The sequence below is a fragment of the Monodelphis domestica genome, chromosome 3, assembly GCF_027887165.1.
Source record: "Monodelphis domestica isolate mMonDom1 chromosome 3, mMonDom1.pri, whole genome shotgun sequence".
NCBI classification, from domain to species: domain Eukaryota; kingdom Metazoa; phylum Chordata; class Mammalia; order Didelphimorphia; family Didelphidae; genus Monodelphis; species Monodelphis domestica.
In genome coordinates this window covers 364,107,254-364,119,545 of record NC_077229.1, presented here as the reverse complement: position 1 = coordinate 364,119,545, position 12,292 = coordinate 364,107,254, and positions in this window count along the sequence as shown.

Below are 12,292 nucleotides of genomic sequence, written 5' to 3'. Positions count from 1 at the left end.
CACTATGAATGACTCTAAGCCTATAGGTGAGACTCAGTTACCTTATTTGTAAAATGAGGATAAAAATGCTTTTAATTCTTATGTGATCAATGTGAGAGGAAAGGACTATTCAAATGTCATTCTTTTGATTGACAGTGGACTTTGTGATATGTACAAAGGACACGCCAAACTTGATTTAGTTTTCTACATTGACAGCCAGTATCTGTCTAATAGCTATCTGCTCTATGTTAAAAGAGCCTATGGCTTAAAATGCATGAAGAAGACTAGAGTGACTACATAGTTATTGGAAAGTAATCCATGAAAAATATATCTCCTCATTGAAACCACAAGGAACGTTGGAATTTCTATAGTTTTGATAGGAATATTTGGTAATAAAATATTACCATAGTCTAGTTGTCAGGATCATTTTCCAAATAGAAAAGGACTTGGAGTTGATAAGATCTGTCCTTGAATTGAATGTTATAACCATGCTTTCTCTATTGTATGCTGGTCTTATAACTATCTCCAGCATCTGTTGCCTGATTGTCTTGAAATAATCTACCAGACCTCTGTCCTGCTCAACTTTGCACGTCCCACCCCTATACTCCCTTTGGTGAGTTCTTCCTGGAGACTTAGCTTTGTAAAAAAGCCTAGAAAACTTACCTTCTTGGCCCTTTCCCTTACTTTCTGGACTTTGGAACCATGCCCCCTAAATGGTACCTTCTTCCCCATAACAACCCCTTTTCAACTCTATTGTTGTGTTGTAGTACCCCATTATAATGTAAGTTCATTGAAGGTAGGAACTTTTTTCTTTTTCATTATATTTTTATCTCATGCATTTAACATAATACCTAGCAAATATTAAATGCTCAATAAATGTCTTTTTCCCTCCCTCCCTCTATCCCACCCTCCCTCTTCTATGCCTTCTGCCCTCCCTGCTTCTTTCCTCCCTCCTCTCTTCCCTCTTCCTTCCTTCCTTCCTTTCTTCCTTCCTTCCTTCCTTCCTTCCTTCCTTCCTTCCTTCCTTCCTTCCTTCCTTCCTTCCTTCCTTCCTTCCTGCCTTCCTGCCTTCCTTCCTTCCTTCCTGCCTTCCTTCCTTCCTTTCTTCCTTCTTTCTATCCACTATAGAATGTGTGCCCAGGAAGGTAAGGTAGGAAAAGTAGAACCATGAACCCATTTCCTCCCTCTCTTACACACCAGTACAAGATTACTAACTGGTCAAAAATCAAATGTTTATTAAACTACTATATATCAGGTCCCATACTCAGTATTATGGATTCAAAAATAAACAGAACACAATTTCAATCCTTAGTGTCTTTACCTTATAACGGGAGATTCAATAAAGATATGGAAAAGAAATATACATGAGACAATTTTCTGGGCCAGAACTCTAGCATCTTTAGAGAGGTTCATAAAGAAATTGAAATGTTAGCTGCTTTGAAAGAAAATGGGGAGCATGCTAAGATGCAGAGATGAGAAAAAAGTACATTTTAATCATGGGGAACCAAAATATAGAGATGAAGCATGTTCATCAGGAAGACTAGTTTGACTGGAATGTAGAAATGAATAAATAAAATAGGGTATTGTATTAAGGCTGGTAAGGTAGACGGGAACCCAGATTTGTTTTTTATGCCAAATGGAAGTTTGTACTTGATTGTGGAGGCAATCAATCAGTAGTCCCTTGATTTCATTAAGTAGAGCAGTGGCAAAATCTATCTTTGCTTCATGAAAATTACTTTGGCAATAGTCTTGAGATAGATTGGAGAGGAGAGATAATTCAAACAAAATAACACAAGTAAGCTATACCTTCCCATGTCTGATGATAATATTCACCCCAATTTTAGTAAAGATAGAAATGAATATCTTTATGAGACATTCATAGAACCTACTCTCCTAAAATGAGGGAACATAATATTTCACTTTCAAAAATTAGTTTTGGAGACAGCTGGGTAGCTCTGTGGATTAAGATCCAGGCCTAGAGATGGGAGGTCCTAGGTTCAAATCTGGACTCAGACACTTGTTAGCTGTGTGACCCTGGGCAAGTCACTTAAACCCACTGCCTAGCCCTTACCATTCTTCTGCCTTAGAACCAATACACAGTATTGATTCCAAGATGTAAGGTAAGGGTTTTTTTTTAATTAGTTTTTATGCCTATAGATATAACTGCATGTAAACAATTATTTTCTACTAAATATCTCAAGAATAATAATTTCATGATTCATCTTAGTATAAATTTAATGCTATCAAATAACTAAATAATCTAATAATGGAAAAAATAATGAACCTAAATTACTGAATAAAAATTCAATGTAATTTTAACCATCTTTATATTTTTCATATTAATGTTAATTTTTTATAATCAGAGAATGTCTTTTAATAATAGTTTGGTATTCTGTACATTATAGACTTTCATTTAAAGTTTCTTAAGTTAAATATTAAGCCCATATCACATTGGTATGTTGAAATTTCTTTGTAAATTCAATTAAATATTTTACCACTTTTTCACATAAAATCATGTCTGCTTTTAAAATATAATTATGTTTTGGTGTGCTTGATTAGTTTGAAGATCCATTTGGATACATATAAAACTATCTAAATCAATTAGACCTTGAATATAGTGATGATTGCCTTTCTGGGAAGCACACGAATACTTTTTTGCAGTCATGAAGAATTCCCTGAAGTAATACAACATACATTCTAAATAACAGCTTTGAATAAAATGATTCCCCAAAATACCTGCAACAAAAAACTTCCACATGAGTGACATGGCTTCCATGAAATAATAATGATAATAATAAATTTCATTTATAGAATTCTTTAAAATTTACATGGTCTACTTTGACCCTTATCTCTATTCTGTGAGGAATCTGCCATAGGTATTGTCATCTCAGTCTTATGGATGAGGAAACTGAAATTCATTAGGCATTAAATAATTTGATCAAGGTCACACAGCTCATATATGACAGAACTGGCACTCTCCTCCTTCAAAATCTTCTTGTTTTAAACCTTAGTACTATTTTCTCCATGAAGACTTTTTATGTAGTTGTCAGGTTTTGGACTGATATTCCTATAAATGTTTGGGTTTCCACTGGGTTAATCCAAGATTTTTAAATTAGATTTCTTGCAGAAAATTGGCTCTATCCTGATTGTCACTTGAGGAAACTGAATAATTAACTTTTTTCTGAAATGTCATTAGGTTTCAAATGCTTTGGTTAGGATATTGGAGCTCATTTGGATATAAGAATATCAAAATCCCTTTATAGAAAAGTAGCCATTGGGGAGACATGCAAGACCAACAACCAGCAAAAAAGATCACTAGTTATTCTCTTGTGGCAGTGAGCAACAGTTCCTTAAGGTTCACTATATGCCAGGCTGCAATATTCAACAACCTATTGTAGTTTCTATAGTTTACTACAATCATATATACATAAGGTAATTTTGGGGGACTCTTGCTCAGATGGAGAAATGAGGGTTGAAGACAGTGAGGAAAGATTTGATGAAATGACTTCCTCTCTACCCTCTCTCAGAGTCCCCATATTACTTGAGGAAGACAAAATGGAGATCTCCTCTTGGTGAAGGCTTGTCCCAAGGGTAGCGGGGAAGTCTTCTCTACAAGGAGAGGTATGTAGGACCTCAATCTGGATCTGCACTGCTTTGGGGCACTCAAAATCCCCCCTCCCACCTCATGTCTTCTGGTAAACTGGTAACAAGGTGGTGTTTGCCAATAGGCTTACTCTCTAGATGTAAATAAAAGAGATTGAATTCACTATCTGACTGTTTATTGGATTTAATTGTTGATTTGGGGTTAAGGGGAAGGGGTAGAGGGATTGTAGGTTACCCTAAATCTTTTTCTAAATAATAAAATTACTGAAGGAAAAAGTTTTCTCAAAAGCAGGGGAGAGGTAGAATAGGGGAGAGAACATTGCTCATTGATTAGAGACCAGTATCTCAATAATTCCTGGAATAAAAGTCTTTGAAGAAATTAGGTTTCTTCTCAGGAACCAGTGATGTTTTAAACAGGAAGCAGTGATGTTAAGATTTCTGTCAGTGTCAGAAAACTCCACAGGTGTCTTAAAATGGCCCAGAAAAACAGCTCCTCCTTCCACTCCCTTCTGGGTCTTTGCCCTCAAGACCCCCTTCTCAGAAAAATTTCCCAGAACTACTTGTTCAGTTCCCAACTGCTGTTTCTGCCTCAATATCTGTAGAGCTCTCCCAACAGTTCTTTTTTTTTTCCCTACTCCTCATCATTACAATAAGGGTATTCCAGTGGTTCCATAAAAAAGTCTTACTGAAGGGAACATAGTAATGTATACTTTTGGATTCTGATTATATTATTACATTATTTTAATGATGTAGAATAACATATTTTATTGTTTTTTTTTTGTTATTAGCATGGAAATTTTTTCCCTAGTTGGTTGTTTCTCTTCCAATCAAGGTTGCATTGGTTTTATTTCTACAAAAATTATTTAATTTAAGGTAGTCCAAGATATTTATTTTACATATCACCAAGAATGTTTTTGTTAAATAATATTTTGGTAACTGTCTTTCAACAAAAGTAGTTACTTTAGCATTTTTTAGGTTTTTCATTAAAATATTGTTTTGAAAAGAGACTCAGGGTTTTTACCAGACAAATGAAGGGGTATATAATACAAAAAGAGATTTAAAAACTCCCATACTTGTCCTTTTTCTAATAGAGGATGATCGGACACTTTCTGAGCTTTATAGTTATTTAAAAAATTGACAATAATAACTTTAAACTATGCTCTAAGATTTGAAATTTTCTCAAAAAAGTTGTATTTCTCATTTCTGAGTATCACCATCTGTCTGTTTCAAGTTTTAACACCGAGAAGGAGGTAGCATCTACTGGAATACTTCCACATGCCTTTCTAACTGTAAAAAGAGGTAGTCTTAATCTCATCACTATACTCTGAGGAGATGAGTACTCCCAACACTGCTCCTTGATCTAAGATATCCTAGTGGAATATTCTGGTTTAGGAATTTTGGCCGGCAAACTGTTCAATTTGTACTTCAGATCTGAGGGAAACAGGAATCAGGCAAAGAAGCCATCATTATCAGTTCTCTTTTAATTAACTCAAACTTGATAATTCAAAGATTTAATCCCCTAAGACTGTAATAAGTAAGGTTGCATTAATTGTACCAAATTAATATAATTTATTAGTAAACAAAAGTTCCTGCCTCTGATTGTAATATTCATGAAGCTCCTGAAAAATATCTTCTCATTGATCAAATTGAAATTTGAAAAATATATCACAGCCTAGTTGGTAGATTGTAGCCTAGTTAAGAAAAATTATTTGAACATAATATCTATTATAAATGTCTTATTGGGATTTTATTATTCAGGCTGAGAGAAAAAGAGAATAAAATAGGAATGACAAGATTTTATTCTACCTATTATATGCCTATGCATGTCATTCATGATGGTCAAAAATTATCCATTGTTTTCTCAAATAATTTCAACACTCCTGAACTGTTCCACATATTAATTATTGTAAGTTCATTGATATGGAAGGTATAATAGACAAAATATTAGTGTTAGAGTTAAGAAGAAATGGATTCAAGTCCCACTTCTAAAGGGAGACAGTGCACGTATTTAGGGTTATTGGTAGAAAGAACACACTCTGTCATTATAGGAGTTGGTTTAAAATTCTACCTCTGGTTCAATTGGCATGAACTTGGACAAATCATTTCCTCACACTGGGCCTGAGCTGAGTTTCCCCATCTGCAACATGTAATGAGCATATCAGTTAAAATCTTAAATCCAAGAAACTATCTATACTTCTTTAAACTTAATTTTATATCCTCTTGTGAATTCCTTTGTCCTTCACAATATGACTTTCACCTCATCACTGAATTGAAATTGTATTCTCTGAAGATATTGATGATTTCTTAATTTCCATATTGTATGGTCATTTCACAGTGTGCATTTTTCTTGACCTCTTTGCATTTAGCACTATTGATCACCTTTTCATCTTGGATACACACTTTCTCTTCTGTCTGGGATTTTTTGACACCTCTCTTCATTTTCTCTATCTTTATGAACACTTTATGAATATTATGAGAATATTCTTATTCTCCTTTGATGACTCCTCCTATACAACATGCATTCCACAACATGCATTCCCCTTAAATAGGTGTGTTCCCCAAGATTTAGTCCTTGGACCTCTTCATTTTTGTCTCTTCATTCTTTACATGACCACTCCAGTTACAATGGATTTAATTCTTATCTCTATGTAAATTACTTAAAGGTCTATATTTTCAGCCCCAGTCTATCCCATAAGTTTCAGTACAACATCATTAACCATCTAAGGGATGTTTCAACTTAAATATCTGAAAGATGTATCAAACTCAGTATGTCCAAAAGAGAAATAATCTTTTTCACAATCTCAATTGTCTTTCAAAATTACCAACTTTTAAAGGAATTATGATTTTGATTTTCCTAAAGGTTAAATCTCATCATTTTACCCCTTCACTAATCAATTCTAATTGCCTTAATAATTAAGTATAATTCTGTTTTGTGTTGAAAGCTTTTTACAATCTGATACTTATATTTCCAACCTTATTATTCATTTTTTTCTACATTATAACATCCCTGTAGACTGTCTTTCTCACACATAGTATGCTATCTCTTATTTTCTGCTTTTTTTTGTTTTCTTCTGGGCCTGGCATGTATTACTTCTTTACTGCCAACTCATAGCATCCTTTTTTCAATACATGGCTCAAGTACCATATTCAACATGAAACTTTTTCCTGATTCCCTTAGCCGCTGGTATTCTTCCTCCCTATCTTTTATTTAATGTCCATCTGGATGTATTGATTCTGTATATATAATCTCTCAAGATAGTTTTAAGTGTCATGGTGGTCTGGGATATATTCTATTGTTGTGAAATACAGCAACACTTACCTGAACACAAAATCTTCAAACCTAATTTGCACTGTGCTTTGAATGGCCACAAAGACATTGATCAGCAGGCTTTAACCTATGTCCCAGAAAGAAGCTGTTTATGTTCTACCAGCTGAACTAAAAGGAAAACTTGCTAGGAAACTGGTGACACTTTGGCTAAATTAGCATTATTTTATTGCTTATGTCAAGGTTTTGGAACCCAAATGGACCTTTAAACCTTTTTCTTTTACATGGTAAGTCTATACCTCTAACCCTGGCTATCTATTTTTAAAATGCCTCCATTGATCCCAAAGGGGATTGTTTTCCCCATAAGAATTTGTAAGTACTAGCAGATACTCATTATCTATACTTATGATCCATGTCTTCCTGATTTTGAACCAGCTGGTTCATCTTTGTATCAAATAATTAGCATTATTATTATTATAGAGGCAGTGAATTAGATTAGGTATTCCCCAGAGCCATAATGCAGGAATAAAGCAAGATAAAAATTTCATGCCATAGTACAAAAGTACATTTCTCTAAGCATCTAACCTATCTTAAGAAAATGGAGTGAAATCTGGCATATTATATCTAGGTAACTCAGTTCTCAATGTGGGTCAGAAGGAGAAATGTTACTTTTAGTTATTTTCATGCTATCTACTGCTTATGGAGTTCATTTTACAAGGAATTCTTTTTCTGTTCTTAAAATAGAAAAAAAAGCAAATATTTCACAGTATACACATAGCTAATATACCTTTCCAATATGAAAAAGAAAATGATATGTCAGAAGAGCTGTAGATAAAGTAGTCAAAATGTACATTAACAAATACTGAAACAGAGAGTTACATGCTAGGACCTAAGATGATGGAGTAAAGGATAATCCACTCATACCAATGCTCTACAACACACACACACACACACACACACACACACACAGTCACAGTCACACAAAGAGAGAGAGAGAGAGAGAGAGAGAGAGAGAGAGAGAGAGAGAGAGAGAGAGAGAGAAGGAGGAAGGGAGGGAGAAGGGAACCAGTAGAACACAGACTAGCCTAAAATGTTGCAACATGGCCAAAGTAAAGGAAATGACCCACTTGTATGGGCCCAGACTAAGCCATTCAGCATGGGTAGACAAGATAGAGAGGGCATGAATCTAATGCATGTCCATGTGTCTTGAGACAATGAATCTGCAATGTACCTAAGACAGTAAAGTGGCCCTGTGACATGGGTACTGAAGTCAAAGAGGACTCAAAACCAGCACACTCCCACATGACATCAGGAAATGAATAAACGGAATGGAGAACAGCTCAGCTGAAGAGACAACTGGATAACTAGCAACACAGGGAGTATAATCAAGTTGGAAAAAAAGCTATAAAGCAGCTCATAGCAATCCAGCAGGGAAACTTCCTCAAGAGATGCATTGGGAAATAAAGGCAACCATGTCTACCCTATATAACAGAGAAAACTGTCCAGCAAGCTTGGAACAATGTTCCTTATTCCCCATTAGCAGAGAAGAACCTCAGTCAATAAATAAAGTAACAGAAAAAAATTAGAAAAATGAGCAGAAGATAAAGAAAAAACCCAATCTAAGAAATTTACTTTGGTGAAGAGGAAAATAATACCAGAAAGGAAACAAAGAAAAGTGAGAAATGATGTTAGGCCCCAAAATAAGCCTGGAAAAACTTGAAAAGAAGTTAAAAAAATTAAATAAGAGAATTGACAGAAAGCCTCTCAGCAGCTGGGGGGTTGGGAGGGGGGAGGGAATCACTGAAGAAATCAACTGTAAATCCTAGAATGGGCCAAAAGGAAATGGAGGCAGAAAATGCACTAAAGAAAACAACTTCCTAAAGACTAGAATGTACCAAAGGGAAATAAAGGGAGGAAATTGAGGAAAACAACTTCTTGGATAGGAGGATTGGCTAAATGGAAATGGAAAACAAAAACTAAAGAAAGAAACTTAATTCCTCAAAATCAGAATCCATCAAATAGAAGGTAATGAATTCATAAGACATCAGGGAGTTATGATAAAAAATAAAATATGAAATTACTTATTGTAATAACAACGGACTAGAAAACAGATCCAAGAAAGATAATCCAAGAATCATCAAAATATTTGAAAGAAGGGAGCATAAAAAAGGGCCTGTATGCCATATTGGAATAAAACATCAGTGAAAAATTCACTCAAACAAGATGGAAAAATAGGCATTCAAAAAACCCACCAATCACCTACTGAAAGATATCTCAAAATAAAATACCCCAGGATCATTAATGATAAATTCCAGAACTCCCAGAGCAAGAAAAAGTACTATAAGTAGCCGCAAGAAAACAACTCAAATATCATAGAGCCATAGTTATGATGACACAGGTCTTATCACCTTCTCCACTGAAGGACAAGAAGGCATGAATAGGATATTCTGAAAGGTGAAGTATCTAGAACTACAATCAAGAACTTAATATTCCATAATATTGAGCATAATCATCTAGTAGGGAAAAATGGATGTTTAATGAAATAGAACTTTCAGAAATTCCTAACCAAAAAAATCAGAGTTGAATTGAAAATGCAAAAAAACAAATTTGACACAAGTGAAGTATAAAAGCTAAAGTAAAAAATTTAAAGGTTTCTATAAGTTTGAATTGAACATACTCATGCCTGGGAAGGTGATAACTGAGATACCTAAAATATTTATGATATGTGAGATACTTAAGACACTTAAAGCACCTAAAAAGCCTAAAGTACTTAAGATACTTAAGAAATTTTACCACTACCAAAATAACAAGGAATATACACAGAAAGAACAAATAGAGCAAGGAAACTGAATTGAATGGGATGATATCCAAAAACAATCAAAGGGATAAGAAAGAGAAGCATATGGGGAAAAACAAAAAGGAGAGATAGAAGAGGTAAACTATTCTTCATGAAGAGGCCCATTAAAATCAATAGAGTAAAAGAAGAGATAGAGGTGGGGGGCAATCTTTGAGCCTTTCTATCATCAAAATTAGCTCAAAGTGGGAATAAAACTCATATGCTTTCAGCTATAGAAACCTACCTAACCTAGTCTGTAAGTAGGAGAAATGGAGCAATGAAAAAGGGAGGGGATAGATAAAAAGGCAGGCAAATTGGGGAAGGTGGTTGTTGTAAGCAAAACATCTGTTAATAGGGAAATATTGAAAAGAGAGGGAGAAACATAAACAGAGGGAAATAATAGGGGGAAACAGACAATTAGTAAGCATAACTATAAATGAGAATGGGATGAAATCAATCATAAAAAGGGAAAGATTTAGGAGAGTGGATTAAAACCCCAAATCTGACATTATGTTGTCTATGAGAAGCACATTTAAATCAGAGAGACATACACAGAGTAAAAATAAGGGGATGGGATAAAATCTACTATGCCTCAGATAAAGTAAAAAGAAATCAAGTTTAGCCATCATGATGTAATAAAAAGCAAAAGAAAATGATTTAAACAAAAAAAGAAGTAATAAAGGAAATTACCTTTTGAAAAAAGGGAACATAGACAATGAAGCAATATCTATGTTGTATAAACATATATATAAGCATTTATATGCCAAATGACAGCATCCAAATTCTTAAAGGAGAAGTTATATGAGTTATAGGAGGAAATAGAAAAGTAAAATTTTACTGTTAGGGGACATTAACCTTCTTCCCCTATAAAGTAGATAAATCCAAACAAAATTAAAAAGATATATGTTAAAGAGATAAAGATGATCAAAAAGGTACACAGACCCACCTGTCCTTTATAAAATTACTCTTAAAAAAACTATAATATAATGACTTGAAATGAATTCTGGAGCAGCAAAATCCACAAAAATCCTGAGTGGAATAATGTTTCTGCCCCAAACCAATTAAAAGACCAGCATGGAAGATCTATTGTCCTGGGATAGCACAATTTAGCACATCTAGGCAGGACATACTGAATAGCAATGAGCCTTAGAGATGTGTAAATCAGTAGCAAAGAATTATCAAACTCTCAGCCACAGATGGTAAGAGAGGTCAGACAACTTCTCAAAAGAAGATTACAGGAGTCCCTTAGCTAACTATGGGTTCAAGACTTTTGGCTAATTGCCCATATGTAGATCCTGGTCGCAATCCTGGGTCATGTTATGATTTCAGGGCCAAGAGGTGCACAAGGGCATACCAGTGCTTGTGACTGCAAGAAATCAGGAGTCCTTGGTCATAACTACAAGGAGTAAAAGAACATTTATGATTGCTCACAGATCACAGCCCAAGATGGGAGAGTATAAAACACACCTGTATTTCATTGAACCTTGGAAGAACTAAAAGCTTACAGATTCCCAGAGTTAGCTCTGAAGGGACAAAGAAACTGAAATTTGAAACAGTGATCCCTTCACCAAAGATTTAAAGCCAAATTTAATAATTTTTAATTAAAAATGAAGAGAAATGTTGGGAAATGAGTAAATAACAAAAAAGAAACAACATAGAAAATAATTTTTGGTGACAAAGAAGACCAAAACATAATAAATTCAGAAAAAAAGAAAGAAAAAAGGCAGTTCTGCTACCTCCAAAGTTTCTAAGAAAAAAATTGCTCTCAAGCACAAAAATATTAATGTAGAAGTTCAAAAAGAATTTTAAAAATCAAATGAGAAAAGTAGAAGAAAAACTGGGGGCGGGGGATGAATAATTAGGAAAATCAGGAAAAAAGAGTCAATAGCTTGGTTAAAAGAAGCACACAAAAATACTAAAGAAATTGATATGTTAAGAAACAGAATAGGCCCTTTGGGAATATAGTCATGAAAATGTCCTGAAAAGAACTCTTTAAAAAGCAGAATTGACTATATGGAAAAAGGAATTGCAAAAGTCACTGAGTGCAGACATTAATTCATTGCTGGTGGAGTTGTGAATTGATCCAACAATTTGGAACTATTCCCAAAGGGCACTAAAAGACTATCTCCCCTTTGATCCAGCCATAGCACTGCTGGGTTTGTACTCCAAAGAGATAATGAGGAAAAAGACATGTACATGAATATCCATAGCTGAGCTCTTTGTGGTGGCAAAAAATTGGAAAATGAGTGGAAGCCCTTCAATTGGGAAATGATTGAACAAATTGTGGTATATGTTGGTGATGGAATACTATTGTGCTCAAAGGAATAATAAAGTGGAGGAATTCCATGGAGACTGGAACAACCTCCACATAGTGATGCGGAGCGAAAGGAGCAGAACCAGGACATTGTACACAGAGACTGATACACTGTGGTACAATCGAATGTAATGGACTTCTCCATTAGTGGCAATGTAGTGATCATGAACAACCCGGATCCATCTATGAGAAAGAACACTATCCACATTCAGAGGAAAAACTGTGGGAGTAAAAACACAGAAGAAAAACATCTGCTTGATTATATGGTTTGAGGGGGATATGATTGGGGATATAG